General features: G+C 32.4%; 1 long non-coding RNA gene across 1 annotated transcript; it reads left to right on the top strand.

Annotated features, from left to right (window-relative positions):
* Positions 1-5,169: 5,169 nt before the first annotated feature.
* LOC127724003 (uncharacterized) lies at positions 5,170-16,053 on the top strand. Its single transcript, XR_007992295.1, has 2 exons — positions 5,170-5,596; positions 15,414-16,053. It is a non-coding gene; the product is annotated as an uncharacterized LOC127724003 (long non-coding RNA).
* Positions 16,054-16,850: the final 797 nt, after the last annotated feature.

The raw sequence follows: 16,850 nt of genomic DNA, 5'->3' as shown, positions 1-16,850 counted from the left end.
TCATTATTTTTTAGAAGGATTGATCCCATATTAGATTTAACCTCGCCATCTGATAGTTGACTTAACAACATCATATATACAAGGATTTTTCCTATATATGTTAGATTTAGCAGCATCATTTCGTCCGATATAAGATTTAACAACATCCTTTATACAATGATTGGTCCGATATAAGATTTAACAGTTATCATTTTGTCCGATTGAAGACTAAAATGTCTTTTTGATCGAGTTAAGCTATTTCAATTGATATTTTATAGTGTGTCTTTTTATGTTGCAATGTTACACTACTGTCTCGGTTTAGATGAAGGTTGGCGCCTGTTAAAACGTTTAAATCCGCTGCATTTTTATGAACCTGTCCTAAGTCAGGAGCCTATCGTTTGTTGATGTGGTTCATAGGTGTTTCTCGTTTCTCGTTTTTTATATATATTAGACCGTTGGTTTTCCTGTTTGAATTATTTTACACTAGTCATTCTGGGGCCTTTTATAGCTTGATGTTCGGTGTAAGCCAAGGCTCCGTGTTGAAGGCCGTACTTTGACCTATAATTGTTAACTTTGTATACATTGTGACCTAGATGGAGAGCTGTCTCATTGGCACTCATACCACATCTCCTGATTTATATTAACATCATCATATATACAAGGATTTGTCCGATATTAGACTTATCAGCATCATTCTTTTCCGAGAGTAGATTTAACATCATAATTTATACAAGGATTGTTCTATATTAGATTTATTAGCATCATTTCGTCCGATAGTAGATTTAATATTATCATTTATACAAATTAAGGATTGGTCCGATGTTAGATTTAACAGCATCGTTTATACAGGGATTGGTCGGATATTAGATTTAACAGCATCGTTTCGTTTGATATTAGACTTAACAACATCGTGTATACATACAAGCATTGGTCTTAAAATACATGTAGAAGTACTAGTAGATTAAGCAAAAATCGATAACTACAGAAATCACAATAGATGTGAAAAAGGTTAGTGCTTATTATGTCACGAGGTTTCAGGGAGAATACTTGAACCGACACTGAAAGGTGGCAATTAAGACCACAAATATTTTAATCCGAATAATTCGGAATGCATCCTCAATAATGAGTTCTAATGTAATTATTATCAGATATCTTACCACCACGCCCCACCCAAGCTCCCAAAAGGTGTTTATAATTCAAAAAAGGAAAAATCACAAATAAGATGATTCATATTAACAACAGTTCCAGTAATAAGCATCGGAGATACAAGAAATCTTGGTGGAATACAGAATTAACGGACCTTTGGAACGATGTGTGCAAATCGGAAGATATGTACCTTAAAACCAAAAGTCGTCATTCGAAAAAGCAGTTTCGCCATATATATTGTCAAAACAGGAAATTCTTTGACAAAAATGTACAACAGGCAAAACGTCGTTATTGATATAAAGTGCAGGATGATTTGACCTGTTCATGTGATAATCCGAAGGAATTTTGGCCTAAAATCGGAAAAATCGGTATTGGTGCAGAAAGGCAACGTAATATACCGATGGAAATAAAAGTAGATGACGGTTCGGTATCAACAGATCTAGATTCAGTCTTGAATAAATGGAAGAATGATTTTTAGTCAATGTTAAATGTAGAAAATTGTGTACTTCCTTCTGAAAGTGTCAATGCTAATGATCAAGGTAATTTTGATTCTTTATTGGATTGCTAAATTACAAGTGAGGAAATTTTTGATGTATTAAAAAAAGGCTAAAAATGGGAAGGCGCGGGAAAATTTGAAAACATCTGATATTATCCATGATGAGCAGAATGGTTTTCGAAAAAATCGTAAAACAATTGACCACCTTTTGTCGATAACAAGTAGTATAGAGTCTAGAAAACTAGGTAAACAGTCTACATTTGCTGCGTTTATTGACTTTAAAAAGGCATACGATGCTATAAACAGAACATTGTTATTTAATAAATTAGAGTTACTTGGCGTTAGTTCTAAATTGATAAAGGCATTAAGATCTTTATATAATAATGTTCAATCTTTTATAAGTTAAATGGTATTTTAACTAACTGGTTCCCAGTTAATATTGGTTTGAAACAAGGGTGCATTATTCACCATTATTATTCATTTTTTCTTCATTAATGATTTAATTGATGAAGTCAAAAAGTTAAATGTTGATATTAACATAGGTGAAGAAAAGGTGTGTATAATCATAGATATAATGGCTATTATATCCATGGTATAATGTTATAATGCAGACGATGTAGTTTTCTTAACAGAAAGTGAAAGTGAATTAATTAGAAAACATTTTGAATACTTTAGAATGTTGGTGTGATAGAAATATGATAAAAGTTAATCTAGAAAAATCCAAAGTTATGCATTTTAGAACACCTTCTGTGCCATGTACTAATTTTCCTTTTGTTTTCAATGGAAAATTTGTTGATAAAGTATCAAATTATACATATTAAGGTTTATTGTTAACCGACCATTTGAGTTATGAAGATATGGCAAAAGCAGTTGCTAAATCTGCCAGTAGGGCATTGGGGGTTATTAATAGCAAAATGTAATATTCGTTGTGGTTTTCAATATGATGTATATACAAAACTGTTTAATTCAATTGTATGGTCAGTGATTGATTATTGCGCCTCTATTTGTGGTACTAAGAAATTTTCTTGTATAAATGCTGTTTAACATAAGGCTATGGGATTTTTTATGAGTGTGGGTAGATATACCCCTAACTTAGCACTTTATGGAGATATGGGATGGAAACCATGTATATATTGTTAAACAATGGTCTACCATATTTAGAACTTGGTCACGATTTTATAAGATGTCTAATTGTAGACTTAATAAGCATTTTTTTTCTTTGGAGTAATAATCTCAGTTTTAATAGAGTAAAACATTGGAACTGTAGAGTGAATACAAAGTTTAATGAACTTGATCTTATTCAGTATTGTAATGTTGAATGTATTTTGAGCAAGTCTGTTATTAAAGATATTGAAAACAACCTTTTTATTATGTACCAGAATAAATGGCATTCAAAGGAGTAAGTTCACGAAGGGTTAAAATTGGCCATAAGATTTTGATGTGTTTTTAAATCAGGTCATAATACTACAATAGTTATGATATTACTATTAATAAAAAATAACTTCATTTTGAAGTATTGATGACTCTGTAAGTATGCATGATTTGAGTTGTAAAGTCAGTTTTGGTCAAATTTTTAATAATTCTTATTTTTAGCATAATTTACTTTGGCCACCACCCAAGATCAAGAAAGTTTTTGTGTCTAGGGATTCAATATCATCATTGGCAACTCTTGACTACAGGACATTTGGGATACTTGGTTGCTGCCAAGGGTTTCCTAAAGCTTTTAGGTCCGAAAAATGCACAAAATCATCGTATTTTGACAAAATATTCAAAATGTGCTGATTTTGAAACCAAAAATGTACTCTTATGAACAGATTTCTTTTAACAAAGAAGTAAATCTTTTGAAATAAATCCATTTAAGGACCAAGTTTTGGCCATTTTGAAATTTTATGATAAAGTGGAAATTCAAGGCCATATTTGGCCTAAAGTGAACCTTGTCATTTACTATAGCTAATGGAAGCAGTAAATTGCGTACTAACAATTTAATTATTACACAGAAAAATATTTAAGTATTACTATGCCGTGTAAATACAGATGTGCATATGCTAAATTTAGAGCACGTGTTGCTCCAATTAGAATTGAAACTGGCAGATATGAAGGTATAGATGTAAATGAAAGGTTTTGTTTTAATTGTAGAAAAATTGACTTAGATGTAATAGAAGATGAAAAACATGTGTTGTTAGAATGCCCAGGATATGCAGATTTGCGAACGATTTTTTTAACAGTGTATGTAATGTAGAAAGTAGTTTTACTGTTGTGCGTATTTTTTCTACATTAGCTAGAGGTATAGGGGGAGGGTTGAGATCTCAAAAAACATGTTTAACCCCGCCGCATTTTTGCGCCTGTCCCAAGTCAGGAGCATCTGGCCTTTGTTAGTCTTGTATCATTTTTAATTTTAGTTTCTTGTGTATAATTTGGAGTTTAGTATGACGTCCATTATCACTGAACTAGTATACATATTTGTTTAGGTGCCAGCTGAAGGACGCCTCCGGGTGCGGGAGTTTCTCGCTGCATTGAAGACCCATTGGTGGCCTTCGGCTGTTGTCTGCTCTATGGTCGGGTTGTTGTCTCTTTGACACATTCCCCATTTCCATTCTCAATTTTTATTAATAATTTGTGTAATGAGGAAAAGTTTTTATTTATGTTTCATGACGACAGAGTTTGCTATTTCGCAGCCAAAATCTGCTATAAAGTACTTTTAAGAGAAAGTGTATTTTATACTCGTAATAACTGTATATAATGTTTTTTTTTATCTTCTGATTATGATTGCAAAATAATTGCTTTTTAATATTATGGTGTTTCATGCTAAGATATATTTATATATGTTATATATGTAATATAAATGTATTTTTGATGTATTTTTACAGTCTCTCATAACTCTTTTTAGAGTGGCTCTTTTATAAATTGATCTGCTATTATTATATTGTGTTTTATATCAAATGTTTTAAAGAGGTAAGACTTTAATAGAGTATTTATTGTTGTTGTTATGTTATTAACGCTGGTAGGACATTTGACCCAGTTATCTTATTTTGCCTTTTTCAACTATTTTGATTCGAGCGCCACTGATGAATCTTTTGTAGACTAATCGCGTGTCTGGCGAAAAAAAAAAATAATCCTGGTATCTATTATGATTATGTCAAGTGTTACGTAGTGGAAATCCGCTAGTCTGTTGGTTTTCAGCATTATTTAAAAAGATATCTGACAGCTAATTAATTAAGCAGATACATTATCGGAATATTTGTTTTTAAAGGAAACGAAATGACGATATGCAGACTCCAATTAAGATAAAGTTATGAATATATCATGTTTTAAGTGAACCTTTTATGTGCCATTAAGTGTAGAACAAAGCAACATTTACAATGATTCAGATCGTATGCCTAAGCCTGCCAATAATGGCAATTTTTGCCAGCTCGATTGGTTCTGAATCCTTATTGGCCTGTTCAAAATTTGATTTTGAAGAAAAGGTCCTGGAAAAACTTGTGCGCTTGGAATATAAAATGGAAGTATACACTGAAAAGATGAAGCTATGGGAAGAATCTGTTTCTTCTAGTATGGAACATAAAATGAAAGTGTATGCGGAGAAGATGAAGCTATGGGAAGAATCTGTTTCTTCTAGTTTGGATAAAGTGGTCGAGACGAAGAAAAAAACAGAAACATTTGTTGAATCAATGCGTGCCGCACATCTCCAGGACCAAGTGCGGTTTAACGAGTCTTACCTTGAAACCATAGACCATTTTAAACTGCAGTCTGAAAATAAAACTGAGTTGTACGAAAGACAAATGAACACATTGTTGGATTCTTTTTCTTTTAAAATACAGGAATTCAGTGAGGCTGAACGTAAATGGGAGAGTACAATGAAGTTATCTCTTCACCAGGAACAGAACCGATTTAATGCATCATTTGATAAAATTGTGGAAAACTTTCAAGTTCGCTTCAATAAATCTTTGCAAGAAATTGCTTTAAAGCAACAGAAAGGTAGGATTCTTTATCAAGTTAATCTAATATTATTGTACACGTACAACATGTTAATTTGCCATTCTTTATACATAAACCGGGTTTTTTTTAACCTTAAGCCAAAATAAGTATACATCTATACATATTTAAGGCTTCCTCATTCGAACTCGTGTTTTAGTTGCTTACGGTAGTTGCAACTGAAAGAAAATACATGGAGGGTAAAACTAACATATATAGGTTGGTATTGCATTACTTAATTCAAATATTGAATTACGTATTGCGATCGGTTGATGAGTTTCGAATAGGTTCGTAAAAGCATGAGATATAGCTTTTTAACGTAAACTAGAGGCTCTCAAGAGTCTGTGTCGCTAACCTTGGTCTATATGAATATTCAACAAAGGACACTCTCCAACATTGTAGACGAGAATAGAATTAATGACAAAAATCTCTGTTTTTTTTTGTAACTTATATTGCTGATCATTGAAGTCTGTTTAGTTTCTCTCTGTCTTCATGATCTTATTTAGCTTTTGCTCCAAACACAAAAGAGGGTAACAAAACTCCTATAAACAGTAACAGTCTACTAATTAAATCAGCAAAATTTGACTTGTTAGTAGGTCTTTTCTTGCTTATCATTTTTGATTATTTAAGTTTCTATCTATCTATTATAATTTTTATCATATAAGGCAAAACGCCAAAAAATGGCAAAGATCGTAGTTAAAGGGCAATAACTCCAATAAGGAGTCGTCCGACAATTTCCGCCATTTGTCGTAATTGTAGATCTTGTCTTGCTGATCAGTTTTATATATTTAAGTTTCTTTCTATCTATTATAAGTTTTAAGATATAAGACAAAAACGCAAAACAAATTGTACAAATCGGCATCAAAGGGCAATAACTCTAATAAGGAGTCAACTGATGATTTCAACCATAAGACTTATTTGTAGAACTTGTCCTTCTGATCATTTAAAAGTTTCTCTCTATCTTTTACAGTTTTCAAGATAATAGGCAAAAATCGAGAAAAAAGGTGGTAAAATTTGTTATTTAAGGGCAATAACTCCTACAGGAAATCGTCTGACAGTTTTGACATATATGGATAATTGGTAGATTTCATCATTCTGAACAATTTTACCATTTTCAGATTTCCTCTTTTTATAACGGTTATCAGAATAATAGACAAAACTTGCATTTTACCCCATATGTTCTATTTGTTGCCATGTTGGCCATCTTTGTTGGCAGGCAGGGTCATCGGACACATTTTTTAAACTAGATACCCCAATGATGATTGTGGCCAAGTTTGGTTAACTTTGGCTCAGTAGTTTCAGAGGAGAAGATTTTTGTAAAAGTTAACGGACGACGGACGCCACGTGATGAGAAAAGCTCACTTGGCCCTTTGGGCCAGGTGAGCTAAAAAGCGGATACAACTTATAGGTTCTTCTTAAAAAGCAACGGTTAATTATCAAAAGTGCATGCACACATTGCATCAACGTAAATCTTCCACATAAACAACCTACATGTATGACATTTCCGAGTTAAATTTATTTACCGGGGGTAAAACGGAACAGCCAAAATAGTATCGTGTGATAAGAGCTTTCAAGGTTGACAAACATTTGGTTGGGCATTTGTAATCGTATTTTATCCCTCGAAGCTGCCTAAACTATATTTTAAATGTGCATACCGTATGAAAAAAAATATCGTAAGTTTTTTAATTTTAATGAGCCACATGATTTTAGTTTTGTGCGGCATTTTTATGAATGGAAAGGTATATTTTACATTGATCAAGTCCATCCCCACTGAAAGACCCCTGGCAGAATGAAATTGTGTTAAATCGTTCTCATTGAGAAAAACGATAAATATAATACTAACAAAAGAGGGACGAAAGATACCAGAGGGATATTCAAACTCATAAATTGAAAATAAACTTACTTTGTACGGTGATCCAAGTTGTTATGAACTTCATCCTTTTAGCATATTTAAAGATTGAAGCAAAAAATTCAGACAGGGTAAATATTTAGTTTCCATACTACTCAGAAAATTAAAATGTACAAAGCTTATTTCGCTAATGAACTTTCAAATGGTTTTAGATACAACCTTTCTTAACTGTAATACAGTAAGCTAATACTTTAAAGTAAATTACATCACCGCAAACGAAGTCTTGATGTCGATTTTTCCCCCTTTTTCAATCTTCCAGTGTGTGTGTGTCTCATTTTTGGTTTTTGACGTTTTTTTTAACTTTTAAACGCAAAAGTATATGAAAGTTCCTGCTTTTTCCCGCTGGTACTTTTTGGTAGCATTTTGGACAACTATATATGCGTTATAAACAGTTGATTTCGTTAAAATATTTATATATTGATTACTGTATAGATTAAAAAAATTGGGGGTACTGAATGAAAGAGTGTTTAAGAGATATCATAAATAAAACTATACATTAGGTCATTAACATATACAATCTTTGAAACTTCCAATACTGGATTTAAATATTTCATCAACTTTGCAAACAGTTTGTTTCACTTAAGTCATGTGGAACTTTCATTTGTTTCCAAAAGTGTATGTAATATGACCTAATTTAAAAGTTTTAATGTGTGTATAAAATGTTATAGAACTGTAATTGAAAGGTCCATTAGTCAGACATACAGGACATTGTCTATTGTCAACGACCGAAATTAAGCATCTTTTGATAATGTCGTTTGAAAGCTGTCTCATAGACGTATAATTCTCATCACTTTTATTCATAATTACCATATTCATCGGTTGCATGCTTGTGATCATTGAGAAGTGTATTGTAATTTCAAAATATTGTCGCATTTTAATCTTATTCTTTCTCAAATTCGAGATGTTCCGTTCGTCTTTTATTTGTTGCTGACTGTTGAAAGTTATCCCATAGCAAATCATTTTCAATCTTAAGCAAAATATTAATTTTAGATATTTTTATTTTAAATATTTTGAAGGCAAATAGAGTTACATTTTCATCAGATATAATGTATAAGTTCAGTTTATGGACAGTAGAAATACACTGTAAATAAACATATTGGGCGTAATCATGATGACAACAATTCAATAAAATACTTTGAAATAATAAATATACTAGTGGAATGAAAGGGAATGGATTTCATTAAGAATTCTTAAATCACAACTCTGACTTAAATGAAGTTTAGTCCAGCCAAATTCTTTATATGTCGGTCTTAAGCCAGGAGCATGTAATCCAGTGGTTATCGTTGGTTTCTGTTTGTCATAAATTATTTCGTAAATGGTTTTAACATAAATCAGGCCTTTAGTTAGTTTTTTCTTTTGAATTGTTCACTTTTGGTATGCCGATGCCTTTTATAGTTTTCTGTACATTATGGGTTTTGCTCATTGTTGAAGACCGTATGGTAACCTGTAGTTGTTTGCATCCTTGTCCGTTGGTCTCTTGTGGCTAGTTGTGTCATTGGCAATCATTCCACAGCTCCTTAATTTTATATGATGAAAAGTATAACCATAAGTAATTATCTCTTGAACAAACGGTCCAGAACTAACAATAAAGAAGCATCCACCTCAAACACAGATACATGTTTCACTTATCTTCACTGTATAAAAGAGCAACTCTGGTGGACATACATGACTTGAAAAAGCTAACCTAGGGGATCGTCTGATCATTATAGTAAAAAAAAACACACGCTATTTTCAAACATTTGCCAATGTTAAAAAAAATGTACATATATAATTAGGGGTAATATTTGAATTTTTATATGTGTGCATCTTTATAACTAATAACTACTACCATTAAATTATATACAAATTGTTCACTTCGTATTTTTTCATAATCAGGAGAAAGCTTCAACCGCCATTGCGTCTGTTGTAATAGTAATGTTGCGATTAGATGTTGCCAAAATTGTATATCACCAAATCAATTTACATTCATAGCAAGCATATGACATTCACTGAAACCAAACCTTTCTTCGAGAACGCCTATTTCCTGGCATCTCAAGTGTTGGTAAAGCAACAGGCTCGTGTTGATGATGAAAATCGTCTCGGATTGGGAAGTCATCTAAAACCTCGTTCATAGGTTTAACTTGACTTGCTCGTTTTTGGTTTAGTACAGCCAAAAATAGTGCTATCTGACCTTGAACTCTGTGCAACCGTCTCCGCTCTTCGGAGGTTAGCTGAGAAATTGGATCTGATTTTTTCATTTTCTCAAGTTCCTTTTTTATGAATGTTTTTGAAAATCTGACGTCTTTTCTACCTCCGTCTTTAGGCCTCGAAAGTTCAGTTATTCTTGTTTTACTTATGACCTTTCTTGTCGTATTTCTTCTAATTTCTAAACACTCGGCAACAAAACTTGCTACTCCTTCTGCAATTTGCTTTCTTTCTTTCTCGTTAGAAATATTTAAGTCTGAAAGATAATTTTCAGTGTTTGTACATTGAGTCACAATATCACTGTTATCAATTGTGCTCTCTTCAGTCGCTGCGTTTTCATTTATTTTATTTTTGTTTTTCGAAGTCTTTCTTTTCGGCCTGCCTTCATTGCCATCTTCTACCTTTTCTTCGATGTTAAAGTGATCATGACTAATATTTATTCCTGGTACTAAAAAGCATGGCGTTTTCTTTTTTCTAGACAGACACGTAGAACAGTTCGGTCTACACATAGGTCGGTAACAGTCTTTAATATGCGGAATTTCTAACGGGTCAATTGTCTTTCCGGATCGATTATGCACTTTCCATGGACTGTGAAAAACCGACAAGTTATTTGCTGATTCCTTTGGTTTTTGTTCTGTTTCGGTAGAGCAACCTTTGCTACTTAGGACTTGGTTCGTACGTGTTGCGTTATTATGATTTTGATCATTTGTGTGTGTTTCAGCATTTTCTGTATGTTCAACACACTGTAACGTCGGACTGGATCCAGAAACGATTATGTTTGAATCATCGAATACGTCGTCTTCAAGAATCGGGGTTGCTAATTCTGATGAACAATCAACTTGATTTACATCTATTGGCAATTGGTCGATGGATAGCAGCTGTTTCGTTAAACCACCTTCAGATTTAATTTTCCTACGTCTTGCTGCCCTTAGTATACTTTCTAATTCATTGTAACTACGAACCGTTCCAGTTATTGCTCGTAGTTTCTTCGAGCTTCTTTTCTTTTTTTCTGTACCGCTACTACTAAAGTTCAGATGTCGTCCATAATCCGAATGAATTATCTGTTCAAGGATAATCTGGGGAACACTTGGTGTTGGAAACGACTCGGAGATGGAACACGTGTGAGAAGCTGATCTGATTACTGGTATCCCATCTTGACTTCGCCCAGTTGACCGACGTATCTCTTTTAAGTCATGACGAACGGTTTTAATGTTATTTTGTAAAGAGTCTTTCGTTAGATTAAACTGTAACGATAAACTTCCTACTTTCCCTCGGAGCTTTGTATCCTCACACACATTTTTCTTCAGTGCAAATAGTTCATTATCAGAATAACATCCTAAGAGCTGAAGCTTCAGCATTATGAAGGATGTTCACATACAAATATTATTCCCTTAAAAATAAAAATCATGAAATCAAATTATTAAATGTGAGATTGTAATACACATATATTTATAGTAGTCATGTTTACGTGTTATCGACGATCGAGAAAAGATGTAAATAATCTATATCATGCAAATAAGACTATTTTTACGTCATCATGTCCAACAGCTGCATGAAGGGCAACAAAACACGAACTTTAATTTGCTGAGTAAAACAAACACTGTCTTTATTAATCAGACAAAGCTCATCAAAAAGACCCGTCTAGTTTTTCAATCAGAATTTCAAAAGAAAACAAACACACACAAAGATTTGTTACATAGAAAAGAAATTCAGGAAATCATATAATAATAGGCAGTGGGAAACTTAATGAAAGTTATTTACTATTTAATAAAGTTACATATGCTGTGGTTCATAAAAATATTTGTTTAAGTGAACATTGATAATATCTAAAGAACGCATTTAAAACGTTGTCAATCAATTCATGATTTCAAATTTTCCTATTATCAAAGGGTTTGTTAACTTTTAGTTTGAATGTATGGGAAATATTTCATAAGATGCACAGATTGTTGAAATATTTCTGTCTAGTTTGTTCTCACAAAAGTATTCATATCAAATAAGTTCGGAGAATATAATAAGTAAAATATAGGAAAACATTTTAATATTTGATGATGCTAATTAATATAAATAAGGAGTATGGTATGATTGCCAATGAGACAACTATCCATCATATTTCAAGCAAGTATAGACTATCGTACAGCTTTCAAAAATGAGAAAAACCCATACCGTATAGTCAGCTATAAAAGGCCCCGACATAAAAAAAAATATCTACATACAGTGCCTAAACAATGGTCTCTTGTTTAGTTGTCCCTTTCGACCCTTTGTGCCTAAAGAACCTACACAATTGATTGACTGTTAAATATGTTATCATCCTTAATGTGGCTGAAATATTATACTCTCGACGTGATAATGATACTGCAAGTTACTTCTAGCAATCTACAGGGATATAATTCTATATGATTTATTCGCTAGTCATAAGACATTGGGGTCATCCGAGTTAATAGTACTTCAGTACTTTGATTAACACTGTTACACATATACGTACAATTCGCCGAATCAGAATCTAAAGGATTATGGGTAGTCTCATTGTATGTACACCAAAATGTAAATGACGTGTCGTCATTGGTTGAATTTCAATTGTTTAGTACGTTTTAAACCAATCACAACGTTTTGGTGTACTCTATTGAAAATATTACCCAGAATGCATTGAAGTGTTGCTCTTTCGAGAATAATTGTTTTGTTTTGTATTGGATTTTGAGGCCATCTTATTCATTTTTGAACATAAAACACGAAAGGAGAAGTATAGTAAGCACTTTTGTTGACTGCCGAAATAAAAATAAAATAAAATAAAAACCATCATAAAACAAAATTTTGCAATAGTAATATATTTACTTGATATTACCAAACAAAATAAAAGAAATGATTCAATATGACCTTTCTAACCTAATCTCTTTCAAATAATAAAGGTAATACCTATTGTTCAACTATGTCAACTTTTTTGTAAATTTTCAAATCAGAGGAATAGAGTTTGTCAGCCAAACTTTTCAAATAGTTTACAAAGGATTGCCATCTGGTTTTATACAATAGTTAAACGTTGGTTTTCACTCAGGTGCAACTGAGACCGGTCACAGGAGCATTGCTGAACTTGTGCAACAATACCAAGAAAATAAAAATAAAAATACTGAACCAAGAAGTGACCTTCGTCATTTACAGAACCATTTTACTGTTTTAAAAAACAAATATTCGAATCAAATGGATAAATTGAGAATTAAAACAAACCGACTTCTGACAGCATAAAATGTACGAAATCGAGTATTGAAAAACCGGACACAAAAACAAAACATTACAGGAAAACTGGCAAAATCAAACATTGGACCTCGAACATAGTTGTCCAAGTCATGAAACTTAGACTTGGAACTTAGATCTAAGTGTCATGAAGTGGAATAACTGAAGAGAAGACATTACAAAATAAGGTGCAACTGTCTATTCTTCCGTTCATTCATTAATCAGCCGCAAACAAGCCCGTAATGATGATTTCATGGCACTTTACAACACAACATGCATGTATTCCATGAGACAGATAACATATGAACAAAATAAAATGTTGGGACAAATCCAAACGTTAAAATAAGAGGAAAGGAAAGTTGATGAAACCTTTACAGACATATTCAATAGTACCGGACAATTAAGATTAAAATTCTGAATTCTGCAGAATGAGTCATAAATTTCAGGACATTCATTAAAAACTTAGGAATTAAATGGAACATCGTCTCTCATCTCTTTGAGTTGGTAAATAGACTCCAAATGTTGCAGTTGCAGGGGATATGGGTGGATACCAATCTTTCAAAAACAATGGCAATGTTTAATTCGACTATGGTGTCGTTTGAACAATATGGGTTCTAATAGGTCAAACAGGAAGGTTTTCACATGGGCAGATATTATGAGTAGAAGCAGGTGTATAAAAAATTGGATATTTTACGTAATGTAGAATATGCGTTTAACATTACATAATATATTTGTACCTCAGTTGTTATGGTTAGAATGTTTAGTAAATATGTTGATCAATGGCAATACAATTTACAGAGATAGCTCTATATGGTAAATGTGACAACAAACTTAGAACATATAAATTATTTAAGAACAGTTTGAAACTGAAACATATTTTAAAATTTCAATGCCTGCATTTACACAAAGGAGTTCTTTTGCCAAATTTCTATGTGGAGTGGCACCATTAAGAATCCAAACAGGGAAATTTGAAAATTGACTTTTACAAGATCGAGTCTGCATTTGATCGTGTCCATTATATTACGAATTTGAGGATTTTTTTGTTAAGCAAAACATTATAATAGTGATTTTATGTTATTTGATGATAGACAGAAATAAGTGTTTTTATTCACAGATATTAATATGATTCGTAGCTGTGTTAAAGCCTTATTCTTATTTTAAATAGACGTATAAATGATTTATATTGTAAATAATGTACCTATAATAAAATTGAGAATGGAAACGGGGAATGTGTCAAAGAGACAACAAACCGAGCAAAGAGCAGAAAACACCCGAAGGCCACCAATGGGTCTTCAACACAGCAAGAAAATCCCGCACCCGGAGGCGGGCTTCAGCTGGCTCCTAAACAAAAATGTATACTGCACACTGTAAAAATGATGTTAAGATCCTAAACACATTTCTAAGCACATCTTTTGTGCACTTTTTTTTACATGTTTAGATCTAAACGTGTCTCAGTACAATATGTTTAGGACTGTGTTTAGAATCGTGTTTAGCTTAGAAATGAGTGTTTAATTTCTAAACACTTTCATTTTAAACACATTAAAAGTGTTTAAATTCAAGACATGTTTAGATATTATGTGCTTAATGAGAAATGTGTTTAGAAATTAAACACAATCCTAAACACGTTTAGATCTAAACATGTAATACACGTGTTTAATTTCTAAGCACGACTTTTACAGTGTAGTTCAGCGAAAATTAACGTGACCCTAAACTCCGAAACATATAAATGAACCAAAATTAAAAAACATACAAGACTTACAAAGGCTAGAGGTTCCTGACTTGGGACAGGCACAAAAATGTGGCGGGGTTAAACATGTTTTGTGAGATCACAAACCTCCCCTATACCTCTAGCCAATGTAGAATAAACAAATACGCCTATAAATATGTTTTATAATATACGAATTTTCAATTTCTATAATGTTTTAATGTTAAAATCTCTTAAGTTATAATTCTGTACAGAATAGCTCTATACTTTATATAGATATTTTGCACTTAATGTACTGTTTTATTATATATACAAACATAAAATATTGAGTTGAATTGAATTGCGCAATCAAGGTAAATATTCGATAAACGGGAATACAAAATATCTTTTTTTTGTCGCCATCATGAGGATAAATAACGCAGCATATCCAGTAAAACGTATTGGAAGTGCGATCAATACGGGTTTTTATATGACCTAACTTCATATTCTAGCATTCTGGGACATTGAAAGGTACCAGATTCAATAACAATATGGCGATAAAAAAAATTACACAAGTAAGGAAACAATCATGTAGACACTACAGATCTTTCAGTTTCCAGGAATTAAAAAAGGGCAAACTATTTGTTATATTAAAATTTTGTCTTTAGCAATTCATAATTTTTATATTGCCAAAGACAAAATTTTAATATAACATATATGTATAAAAGTATATTGAGTTCAATAACATATCTTAGGATGTCATTATTATTTGTTTATAATGAAATTATGATAGAATTTTTTAAAATACATTTTTTTTTCAGTTGCTCTTACCGCCTGTCATAACAGTCACCGTACCGTGTCAAGTGGACAAGTAGTACAATTTTCGAATATCAAAACCAACATTGGAATAACCGATTTGTCATCCTACAAATCGACCGGAAAATTCGTTTGCACTGTAGCTGGATTATATCATGTTTCTGCTGTCATGATGTCAAACACGAATGATGCGGTTTACTATATTTATAAAAACAATAATATAATGATTGATACATTTTACGGTGATGTTGGCTCTCTTTACCAAACTAGAACCAGTGTTTTTGTCACGATGTTGGATGTCAGTGATGAAATTACAGTTAGGGCTGGTGGTTCTCAGTACATATACTCATATTCCTGTTTCACAATAGTTAAAATAAATTGAAAGAAATGTAATCTAAGATATATATAAGTGTTAGGATTTGATTTACATGTTGTCAGTCTAAAAGAAAGAAAAATATGTTTCGCAAAAAGGACATAATGACAGTTATCTTTAGAACTGTTATATTGCGATTGAATTGAGGTGTCGTGGCTATATAATACATTGGTTTCATACAATTGTTTTTTTTTTCATATTGTTTCTTGACATGGTGAACGTTAAAACGTTCATTCCGTCCATATTGATCAGATATAAATTATTCTCTAATTCTTCGTCAATTTATCCCTTTCTGCACCCATTGTATAAAAAAAATTTAATCAACGTGTGGTTCGTTTGATCTCAGTTCTTCATTGGTTAAAATCCGATTATGACGTCGAATTTTCTTGCTTTCCTCTGAATTTCCTATTGTGACGGCATGAAAAAAGGCGACCATGCCGTCACATAGAAAGAACACATCTTTTTGCAGATCATTCGAAAAGAAGGAATAAATTTGCCTGCGTATTGTTTGAAAATCATTAGAGAAACAGATTCCACCACCAAATCTCGTGTAATACGATATTTATCCACTCTCGACAGTTAAAGTTTAAATATTTAAAACGCTCGGCGAGCCTCGCGTTTTAAATTTGAAAATTTAACTGTCTCGAGTGGATAAATATCGTATCACACTCGATGCAGTGGTAGAATCTATATTTATGGCTGCAATTAGTATATATATATTTATCACATATTTGTTACGAAAACATTGGATTTTGCATATGTAATAACCGCAAAATTGTCCTACTCATATTGCTGCCCTGTGCAAAAAAGTGGTTATTGGTTATTGTGCCTCGATTCCAAATGACGTGACGTCATTGCGTCCTTAACGACAATAGCGAACAATGACGGTGTTTGTATTGAAAATTATGAGAATTATGCTACAATGGCCAATAGTAACAATGTCCAACCAACTATTATCGATTTAGCACCAGTTAAGCAAAATTCTCGCTTTTATGTATTACCATATTCAAAAATAAGGGGAAATGTTACAATAAATTTGTTTGTAGTGAATGAAAAAAATTAATGGAAA

This window comes from Mytilus californianus, unplaced genomic scaffold (genome assembly GCF_021869535.1).
Source record: "Mytilus californianus isolate M0D057914Y unplaced genomic scaffold, xbMytCali1.0.p SCAF_14, whole genome shotgun sequence".
NCBI lineage: Eukaryota > Metazoa > Mollusca > Bivalvia > Mytilida > Mytilidae > Mytilus > Mytilus californianus.
The sequence above is the reverse complement of the archived record's forward strand: the minus strand, read 5'-3'. Positions and strand labels throughout refer to the sequence as shown.